This window comes from Eptatretus burgeri, unplaced genomic scaffold, assembly GCF_056783735.1.
Source record: "Eptatretus burgeri isolate ZD-2024b unplaced genomic scaffold, Ebu_testis_v1 Ebu_testis_scaffold_508, whole genome shotgun sequence".
Lineage (NCBI taxonomy): Eukaryota > Metazoa > Chordata > Myxini > Myxiniformes > Myxinidae > Eptatretus > Eptatretus burgeri.
In genome coordinates this window covers 12,921-22,500 of record NW_028222457.1, presented here as the reverse complement: position 1 = coordinate 22,500, position 9,580 = coordinate 12,921, and the positions used below count along the sequence as shown (strand labels likewise).

Genomic DNA, 9,580 nt, shown 5'->3' with positions numbered 1-9,580 from the left:
AGTGCCCGCTCACATGATGCGTTCGAATGAGGAATGACCAAGATTCCCTTCATCACTTTGCTCAAATTAGGATACTTCTTGGCACCAGTGCAGGGATCTGTGAGCTGTGAAATCCGATGCCACTGCTCATCCACTCTCACTGTCTCAGTAGCAATTGTAGCTATGGAGGCGTCTGCCTGGTAGTGAGCGAATTCACTCTCAAGACTGTCTATGTCACTATCACCGCCACTGAACAGACAGGGGAATTTCTTGATGAAAAACTCCACACAGTCAAACCACACTTCTTGGTGTAGCTTAACATCCAGCACCTGAGCATGCTTGGCTAATTCATCACCTAGCGGCCAGGTTTTGAAGATGTAATTGCAGGCTTTCACATAATATGAGCGAACTGCACTGAAGAAACCTTGGATGTCTGACTCACTCAGAGTGAAGGTGGATTTCTTGAGACTCCTTTGTTCCCTTATATACAGTTTGGCATCGTTCCCAATCATGAGGTCCTCATCATTCTTCTGATGATTTCTGTCAGAGAAGGGTATATTTACCAGAGCAACCGATGACACCGATGGTTTCAAAAACCGTACGAAGATATCTTTCAGAAGACCATTCAATTCAGAAGACCAGAAGACCAAGATCAGGAGATGAATACAGGATTCGTCTCTTTGGAGCAGAAGATTCCCCTTCTCAAAAAGCTTGTTAGCATATCGAAGGAAGAAACAATAGAGTTTTGTTTGTGGAGACAAGAACATCCTGTTGACACGTTTTTCTCTAGATTCCTGCACAGTGTTTGAGGAAGATGCGCTTTTAGTTGTAGAACTCGTAGTACACTTAGCCGCAGGGAGATCACACTTGCGTTTACTGCCAGCAGAAGAGGTCAGACTCGTAGTACCAGATCCAATTTTACGTTTGAGGAGAGAGCTTGAGGTAGGTGTAGCCAAGGAAGAAGACCTCTGATTCGGAAGGTTTTGCTGAGCATCTATCAAGTGATTTGGCAAAAGCAGAACTTAACTTGGGTCGTACTTTGACTGTAGATGTGACTATCACAGTCTTTTCCGACTCTGGAGGGATCTGCTTTGTAGATGAACGTGATGAAGGGCCGGTTATGCTACCTGCTCTCAGCATTGGTTTTGGTGCTGTCCCTGCTGTCTTCTTCGCAGCAGATACTGCAGTGGTAGTGGTGAATGCTGCTCCACTCAGTGCTTGATCCTGCAGTGCCAGTACTGGCAGTAGATACAGTGCCGTCCTTCTTGCTCGTTGTTAGAGTCTTGGCTACAGTTGGTTGCATTTTTCTTCGTACTTCTTCTTTGAAGAAGAGGCGAAGTGGCTCCCACTGTTCAATCAGCCTGTTCAGGCACTGACCAAGGGACAGCCACCTGTTGCGACATGCTTCAGAATCTTGTGTGTCGGGGCATCACAGAGTTCTTGCAGTGCTTTCACTCCTTTGACGCGTTTACTACTTTTGTCCAAGTAGTTGTAAATATCGATGAGAAAGTCATCTAATTCAATGGGGAAGGCCTGAGCCGCCTTTCTTGGCCGTATTGTGCATCATATGGCAAGTATCCCATGATGTAGCACTCTGGATTTTGTTTGTGGATATAAGCAGCGACTCCTTTGTGCTTGCCCACCATGACAGAGGCATTATCAGCACAAAAGGAAACACAATTTCCCCACGGAATTTTCCTGTCACTGAACTCATGATCAAGCAGTTTGAAAATGTTTTCTCCAGTGGAATCTTGTTTGCACGCAGGCAAACTTAGCAAACCTTGCTTCACAATCCCAGCACTGTTGTCATAGTACGAAATCAGGACAGGATATAGCTGGGCCTCACCACTGTCATTGCTACCGTCTGTAGCTAGGCTAAATGGAGCTAGTCTAGCAATATCGGCAATAGATGAAGCAGTAACATTTGACAACTCACCAATTACACTGGTCAACAACAAATTTGTTGTCTGCATTTTTTAAGCTGATTTAGGACGAATCTGATGCGCTGAATCCAAAACTCACATTAGTTTTGTTCAATCAGGTCAAGTTTTTGAGATATGGCCACATGTCGTTTTTTACATATTTGTTCACATGTACGCATGTGTGGAGCATTTTAGAAGAAGTTGGTGGGGGTAAAATGTCATGTCAAATAATTGTTTTGATTGGAAATAATTATTTTAATGACAAGAAGTATTCAGGTACGATAGTTCTAGGTGATTATGTCGAAAAGGGATCAGTTTGAAGTCATAAAACCTCAAAATCTTCCAAAAATTGGTGAGGCAAAGCATAAAGTTCGTGGATCAAAACTAAAGTTAATGGGGCAGATTTTGTAATAATGTGATACAAAAAGTTGTATTTCTTGAAATAACGAACTCTGAAGAATGTACAATACCTACATGCGCCTAATTTATGACATGCGCTTCTGCTCAAGCTTGAGTGCCACAGTACGAACCCAAAGATTGGAGACTGTTCATTGACAGCAGCAAGCGATCACTGAAATGTGTTCTGCTACACAACGGCAACCAGTTTGCCTCTGTACTCCATTGCTCACTCGACTACACTGAAGGAGAAGTATGAAGCGGTGAAGTACGTGCTGGAGAAAATTGGTTATGATCAGCATAAGTGGTTTATTTGTGTTGACCTGAAGATGGTGAACTTTTTGTTGGGACAACAGTCTGGCTTCACCAAGTACCCATGTTTTCTGTGCATGGGGATAGTAGGGACCGTGCTCAGCATTACACGAAGAAGGACTGGCCTGTGCGGGAGGAATTGGTGCCATGCAAAGAAAGAAACGTCATCAACGACCCTCTGGTGGACAGAGACAGAATACTCTTCCCACCGCTGCACATCAAGCTCGGCTTAATCAAGCAGTTCACCAAGGCTCTGGACAAAGATGGTGACTGCTTCACTTACTTGTGCCAGGCTTTTCCAGGATTGACCATGGAGAAGTTGAAAGCTGGCATCTTTGATGGTTCTCAGATCCGTCAGCTCATCAGAGATCCAGAGTTCAAAAACTCAATGAACGAAGTGGAACTGGAAGCGTGGAATACATTTGTTTTGGTAGTGAAGAACTTTCTTGGCAACAATAAGGCCAGAAACTACGCAGAACTTGTCAACAACATGCTGACTGCTTTCAGAAACCTGGACTGCAACATGAGCATCAAGATGCACTACCTATTTTCACATATGAACCGGTTTCCTGAGAACCTGGGTTCAATGAGTGACGAGCAGGGGGAGAGATTCCATCAGGACATGAAGGAGATGGAGACCAGGTATCAGGGTCGCTGGGACGCAGTCATGATGGCTGACTACTGTTGGAATCTGAAGAGAGACCTCCCTGCCGCTGAACATTCCAGGAGTTCGAAGAAACGGAAGTTCAAGCCCTGAAGTTTGAACAGTGGTGACGCAACATGCAATTTACTTGTACTTACCTTTATCAATGCCCACCATTCAGATGACAGTAATCGATGTTTCTATCATGTAATCAATAAATGTTGTTGGCAAAACATTTTTTTTCTTAAAAACATGTTTAGGATGATATGTGTTGACAAAAATCAGCTGATAATGCCACAAAATGTAATTGATTTTGTCACAAGATCTGATTTTTTTCAAATCAACTTAGCACAAAAACCTGACCTGATGGAGAGAAACGGATGCCATTTCCTGATTCAGCAGTGCCAGAATACCCTAATTCACTTGTAGAAATCTAGACAACATTCAGAAAGTAAAAAATTGTTGACCAGTGTTCTTTTTTTCTTCTTTGTTCTTGTTCTTTTTTTTTTGTTCTTTTTTTTTTTTTTTTTTTTTTTTTTTTTTCTTTTTTTTTTTTTTTTTTTTTTTTTTTTTTTTCTTGCACATCTTGCACATCTTGCAAGTTTTTGTTCTTGCACATCCATACTTTGAAGCAACTTTTGAATCTGGAAACATCTTGAAATAGAGGTCCAGCATGATCTGAGACTGATATGGGCAAGTTATGTTCCACAATAAATCCACTAAAGAGAAGTTCCGCTCGAGTAACATCCTCTTCCTCGCTTGTCCCTTGTTTGGTGAAATAATTCAGAAGTGTACCGGTACTCGTGCTCGAAGATCTCTCCTTTGCAATGTCTGTGTGCCGTTTGCTTCCAAGTGCTTCCGAATATCATCGCGACCTCCGTGCTCAACTGAAATATCAACGCTGCATACTGTACAATACGCATGATGAATTCCTCTTTCAGACTTTCGGTCACACGGGTATTGGAGACTGTATTCGGTCTTGTACTTCTGAGACCATTTCTTGGTCTTCGTAAGCTTCTTTTCTGCCATTTCGTAATCAACATCGAGGGCTTGAAGCATCGGTAACTTCGAAGTCGATGTTCCACAGCTGCAGCGCGACTCGTAGAACTCTAGCGGCTGTTAAACACCGCACGGTGGTCGCGACCGCCGGGCTGGTACGGGCCCAGCTGCATGCAGTGAGCGTATCGCATGCATATACACTGTGCATACATACCGCATGCACTGTATTGCACACATACCGCATGCACTAAATCTCAGTGCATGATCGCCTAAGCGAGATCCAGACCCAATGTTTCGCTGCTCCTCATTTGAATTTGCATTTTTTTACGTACAATTTGGTAGCAGCGAACGTTATGGAGTTACCACATGCTATACGTAGCAGACGATGCTTTTCATTCAATTCTCATACTAGTACATTCTGATTAGTGAACAGTGCAAAAATATCAAAATTTCGGGAGGATAAGGATAGTGATCGTAAGGGCGGGAGTTTGTGTGAATTTTCGGAAGCCTCCCGATGAAATCGGGAGGGTTGGCATTGCTGTATGTATCACCTACTCCTCCGGGAGGATTTGACCGAGAGAGCTGAAACTTTCAGGGATTAATGAGGAAACCCAGACCTTGTGTCTGTGCAAGTTCCCATTGATTCCATCAAGTTTGGAGGAAAAAGTTAATTCAGGACCCTTCGGGACCCCCATTCATGATGATAGGAGGAAAACCACGGGAGGAGGGTGAATATACTGGTTCTAGCTCACTTTTCCCCATGTAAATGAATGGGGGATTTTCAGCGATTCCCTTTTATTTCCCCCTAAAAATAAACCCCCTTTTTATCCGTTTTTCCCTGCTGTGCAGGGGTTTGGCTTTTTGTGAGGTAATGTTTTATGGTCGGATGCCCTTCCTGGACGCCTCTTACAACACAGGGATATGGTACCCCTATTCTAACCGGGGCATACACCGGGACCAGTACACTGGTACACACTTCGCCAACCTCGGATGGATGACAGGCTGAGTCAACCCCCTGGTGTTAATTCAGCAGCTGAGCGGGATTCGAACTCGGGACACTGGGATCCCAAGCCGCCACCCTAACCACTAAGCCAACACCAGGCTTTGTATATATATATATAACCAGGCTATCCCAAGGTATATTTATTTGTCTCCCCTTTTAACCTGGAGGTTGATCAGCTCACTCATTGAACCTATAAAGATTTGTTCATTCTCAAATTCCTTCAATAGTTTAATTTTCTTTGCACAATAATCCCCATCTAAAATATTGACAAACAAAACATTTGAATCTTTATATTTTTTAAGATACCCCTTTTGTGCCATTACGAAATGATAAACTTCTCTTAATGATCTCATCTGACCACCGCCCGAGTTGCAAATCATTTTTGTGTATAAACCACGCCATAAAAAAAGTTTTGTTTCAAATGTTTTCAGTTCATGCCGTGAAAATGAGGAAGTGTTTTTTTGACATGGTCGTGCTGTGTGAATGAGGAAGTGGTTTTAGACAGTCATGCTGTGAAAAAATAGGAACTATTCTGTGAGACAAGGTCTCGTGTTTATATTTTATCTCAGAACACGAACTGAAAACATTTGAATCAAAACCATTTTAAGTATGTTTTGTAAATGATTCATACAATCGCCCAGTTATTTTCCAAGCTGTCATTTCCTGTGGCCGCACCCAATGCTTAGGTAATTTCCTCGTCGTTGCCTTATAAGTGATTCACCAGACAGTTTCTGCCAGATGGGATTTTCATTTTTACAACTGAGACATGGACTCACTCTCTTCTGATGAAGACAACAGCTCACTACAGAGTTGGTAAGTTTGTGTATGGTTTTCTCTTTGAACGATGAAGCAAATGATTATTAATTAAATCATGATAATTCTGATATATATATATATATATATATATATATATATATATATATATATATATATATATATATATATATATATATATTTTTTTTCCTGGCAGGTCGTTGGGAGAAATTGAGTTTTCATATTACGACGAGGTGCATGAAATTAATACTCTTATTGAAGAGATCAATGATTTTAGAAGAGAATTGAAAGACATTTATAATGAGTGGTACGAAGTCTTATCACGTCCTCTCATCTCGAAGGAATTAAACCAATGGTGAGACACGTGTGTGTGTCTTTCTACCTACCTCTCTCTGCTCTTATTGAAGAGATCAATGATTTATAATGACTGGTCTCTGATCTCGAATGAATTAAACCAATGGTGAGACACGTGTGTGTGTCTATGTGTGTGTGTGTGTGTGTGTGTGTGTGTGTGTGTGTGTGTGTGTGTGTGTGTGTGTGTGTGTGTGTGTGTGTGTGTGTGTGTGTGTGTGTGTGTGTGTGTGTGTGTGTGTGTGTGTGTGTGTGTGTGTGTGTGTTGCTTTCCCTGTCTGTTTGTATCTCTCTCTGTCTGTCTCTTCATCTATACCCTTGACTTATTATTTTATTTTTTTTCAGCACTATCACACAACATCAGCTGTTGAAGCAATCTTGTACAACACATGATTTTCTGGAGGTAAATGTTTCTGAATTATTCTGAATTATTCTGAATAAAATGTATCACTCTCTCTTTAGAATGTCGTCTAATGTTGGTTGCATCATTAGTTTGGATGTGGTTTTGTCAGTACACTGGAATTCATTTTATTGACCTTGAAAGGATGACAGGCTCCTGGTGTGTTAATTCAGTGGTCAATGAGGCTTACTCATATTACCATGTAATTATTATCCACTTTTTGTTTCAAAACAGAATATGGTGTCTGAGTTTCGAAATCACAAGACATCTGGAGAAGATTGCTGGGAAAGATTATACATTCTCGCAAATGAATATTTAATATTTTCAATATTAATAAATTATATTTGTTTTGTATACAATTACTTGATTCTGAATTACAAAAAAGAATCAAGACATGAAGGGAGGGTAGGTGCGCCCCCCCAATGACCCATCACCCCCTCATCCCATCCCTCCCCTCCCCATGTGTGTGTGTGGGGAAGGGTGGGGGTGGGATGAGGGAGGTGGTGGGTCAAAGGTGGGGGGGCACACAGGGGGGATGAGGGGGGTGGGGCTTGTGTGGGAGGGGCTTGTGTGGGCGAGGCTTCGGTGGGGCTTGTGTGGGCGGGGTGTGTGTGTGTGGGGCTTGTGTGGGTGGGGCTTGTGTGGGCGGGGTTTATGTGGGTGGAGCTTGTGTGGGAGGGGTTTATGTGGACAGGGTTTATGTGTGTGGAGTTTTTGTGTGGAGCTTGTGTAGACAGGGCTTATGTGGGAAGGGTTTATGTGGGCAGGGTTTATGTGGGCAGGGGTTTATGTGGGTGGAGCTTATGTGGGAGGGGCGAATGTGGATGAGGTTTGTGTGGATCAATGGATGGGTGGAGAGATGGGTGGAGAGATGGGTGGATGAGTGGAGCTTGTGTGGATGGGTGGATAATTTTTTAATTAAATAAACATGTTGTGTGTGGGGAACTAATTAACTAATCACTAATTATGTGAATATGATGAATATGGGTGGAGCTTGTGTGTGTGTGGAGCTTGTGTGGAGCTTGTGTGGAGCTTGTGTGGAGCTTGTGTGGGGTTTGTGTGTGGTGGGGTTTGTGTGGGCGGGGCTTGTGTGGGTGGAGTCAAAAAGGGGCGGAGTCAAAAAATTTCAATTTATTGGAGCTTGTGAGGGGTTTGTGTGTGGTGGGGTTTGTGTGGGGTTTGTGTGGGCGGGGATTGTGTGGGCGGGGTTTGTGTGGGTGGAGTTAAAAAGGGGCGGAGTCAAAAAATTTCAATTTATCTTTGTCTTTTGTAATTCCTGTGAATAAAATGAACCTAAAATCTCTTCCGCTTCCAAATCATATATTTTCCAAGTCCAAGGAACCGTATCTATTACATCAACAATTTAAAAAAGTTATTTTGTCCATCGTTCAGTAAAACCCCTTTCAAAATGAGATTTCCACCTATATATTCTTACGATATCACCAACTTTGAACTTAGGTTTTCTGACATTAATCTCTTTTTCATATTTTAATTTTGTAAATGTTTCTGATGGTTTCATATTTGTTGCCGTGTGAATCGTGTCATTATACTTATCCACAATATCCTGAATAAAAGATGACCATTGTTGTGAACCGAGTTGTGTGAATTTTTTATATAGTCTCTCTTTTAAGGTACGATTAAAACGTTCAACAACAACTGCCTTCCCTTCATTAAAGGTACTGTATAATGTAATACTGTTATTTTTTAGAAAATTCATAAATGTCTTGTTATAAAACTCTCTACCCTCATCAGTCCACAATTTTTTAGGTTTTCTCTTACTTTTATTAAATATCTGTTGAAAAGCTAACATAAGAGTATTACCTGTTTTGTTTTTTAAAGGGACAACCCACGCATATCTACTCCTCAAATCAATAACGGTTAAAGCATACTTGTACCCCTTATCATTATTGAGTTCAATCAAATCAGCAGACCAGATATAATCTACTTCCTTGGAATAAACTTTCCTTCTCTGAAACTTTGTGAATATTGGTTTATGTAATTCATCAGCTAATTGCTCTTCAGTCTTAATGGCATCATTAGAGCCTATAAGTTTTTTGAATTTCCAAGCCCAAGTTTCAATTTAGCACTGATCATCTTCTTCACAATGAACCGATCAACTTTTTCTCTCAAGGTTGGATTTTGTATCAGAGACAAATTATGCAACATTTCTCTATCGGCTTCATGCTTTTCTTCCAACGTTGTGGTATTCCCATAATCAATATCGTGTCTCATGCACACTTCATCAACTCTATTGATAGGCTGACTCCAGGATTTAGGATTGTCTGCCTCATCTAATCTTTTATCCAAGTTTGTACCTGGACCACAGAAAGAATACCCTGGAAGATGTAATTCCCTGGTATTCCAGTAGTTGTAAATTTACTTCCTGATAAAAACTTTTGTATATCTCCTCCGAGTTTGTGTTTGGAGATAAATTGATTTTTTTGAACCACACACCGAACATATACCTTTTTGTATAACCCTGTTATTTTTACTTTTAATATATGAAATATTTTTAGTATTAGTTTTCTTTTTACATTTGAGACAATAACTCATTTATTTATGTGAAAAATTCCTGCAGAGTGCAAAAACCTTTTTAGTTTCCAACATGCACATTTGAATCTTAATTTTTAAAACATAAAGAATCCTTAGAAATGCCTTCACTCTCTCCTCCATTTATTTAAGAAAAAACTTGAATTAAAATGAATAGCTTGTCGATGACAATAGTCTTGTCGAAAGTATTGCAAATAGACTTGTCAATTCTTTGTTTTCCTCCTCGGTGGGTTGAGTTATTTTCTGTAATA

General features: G+C 41.0%; 1 long non-coding RNA gene across 1 annotated transcript; it reads left to right on the top strand.

The window, feature by feature from the left end:
* The first annotated feature begins 4,797 nt into the window (after nt 1–4,797).
* On the top strand, nt 4,798–7,133 carry LOC147007166 (uncharacterized). Its single transcript, XR_015054357.1, has 4 exons — nt 4,798–6,067; nt 6,225–6,383; nt 6,725–6,782; nt 7,014–7,133. It is a non-coding gene; the product is annotated as an uncharacterized LOC147007166 (long non-coding RNA).
* Nucleotides 7,134–9,580: the final 2,447 nt, after the last annotated feature.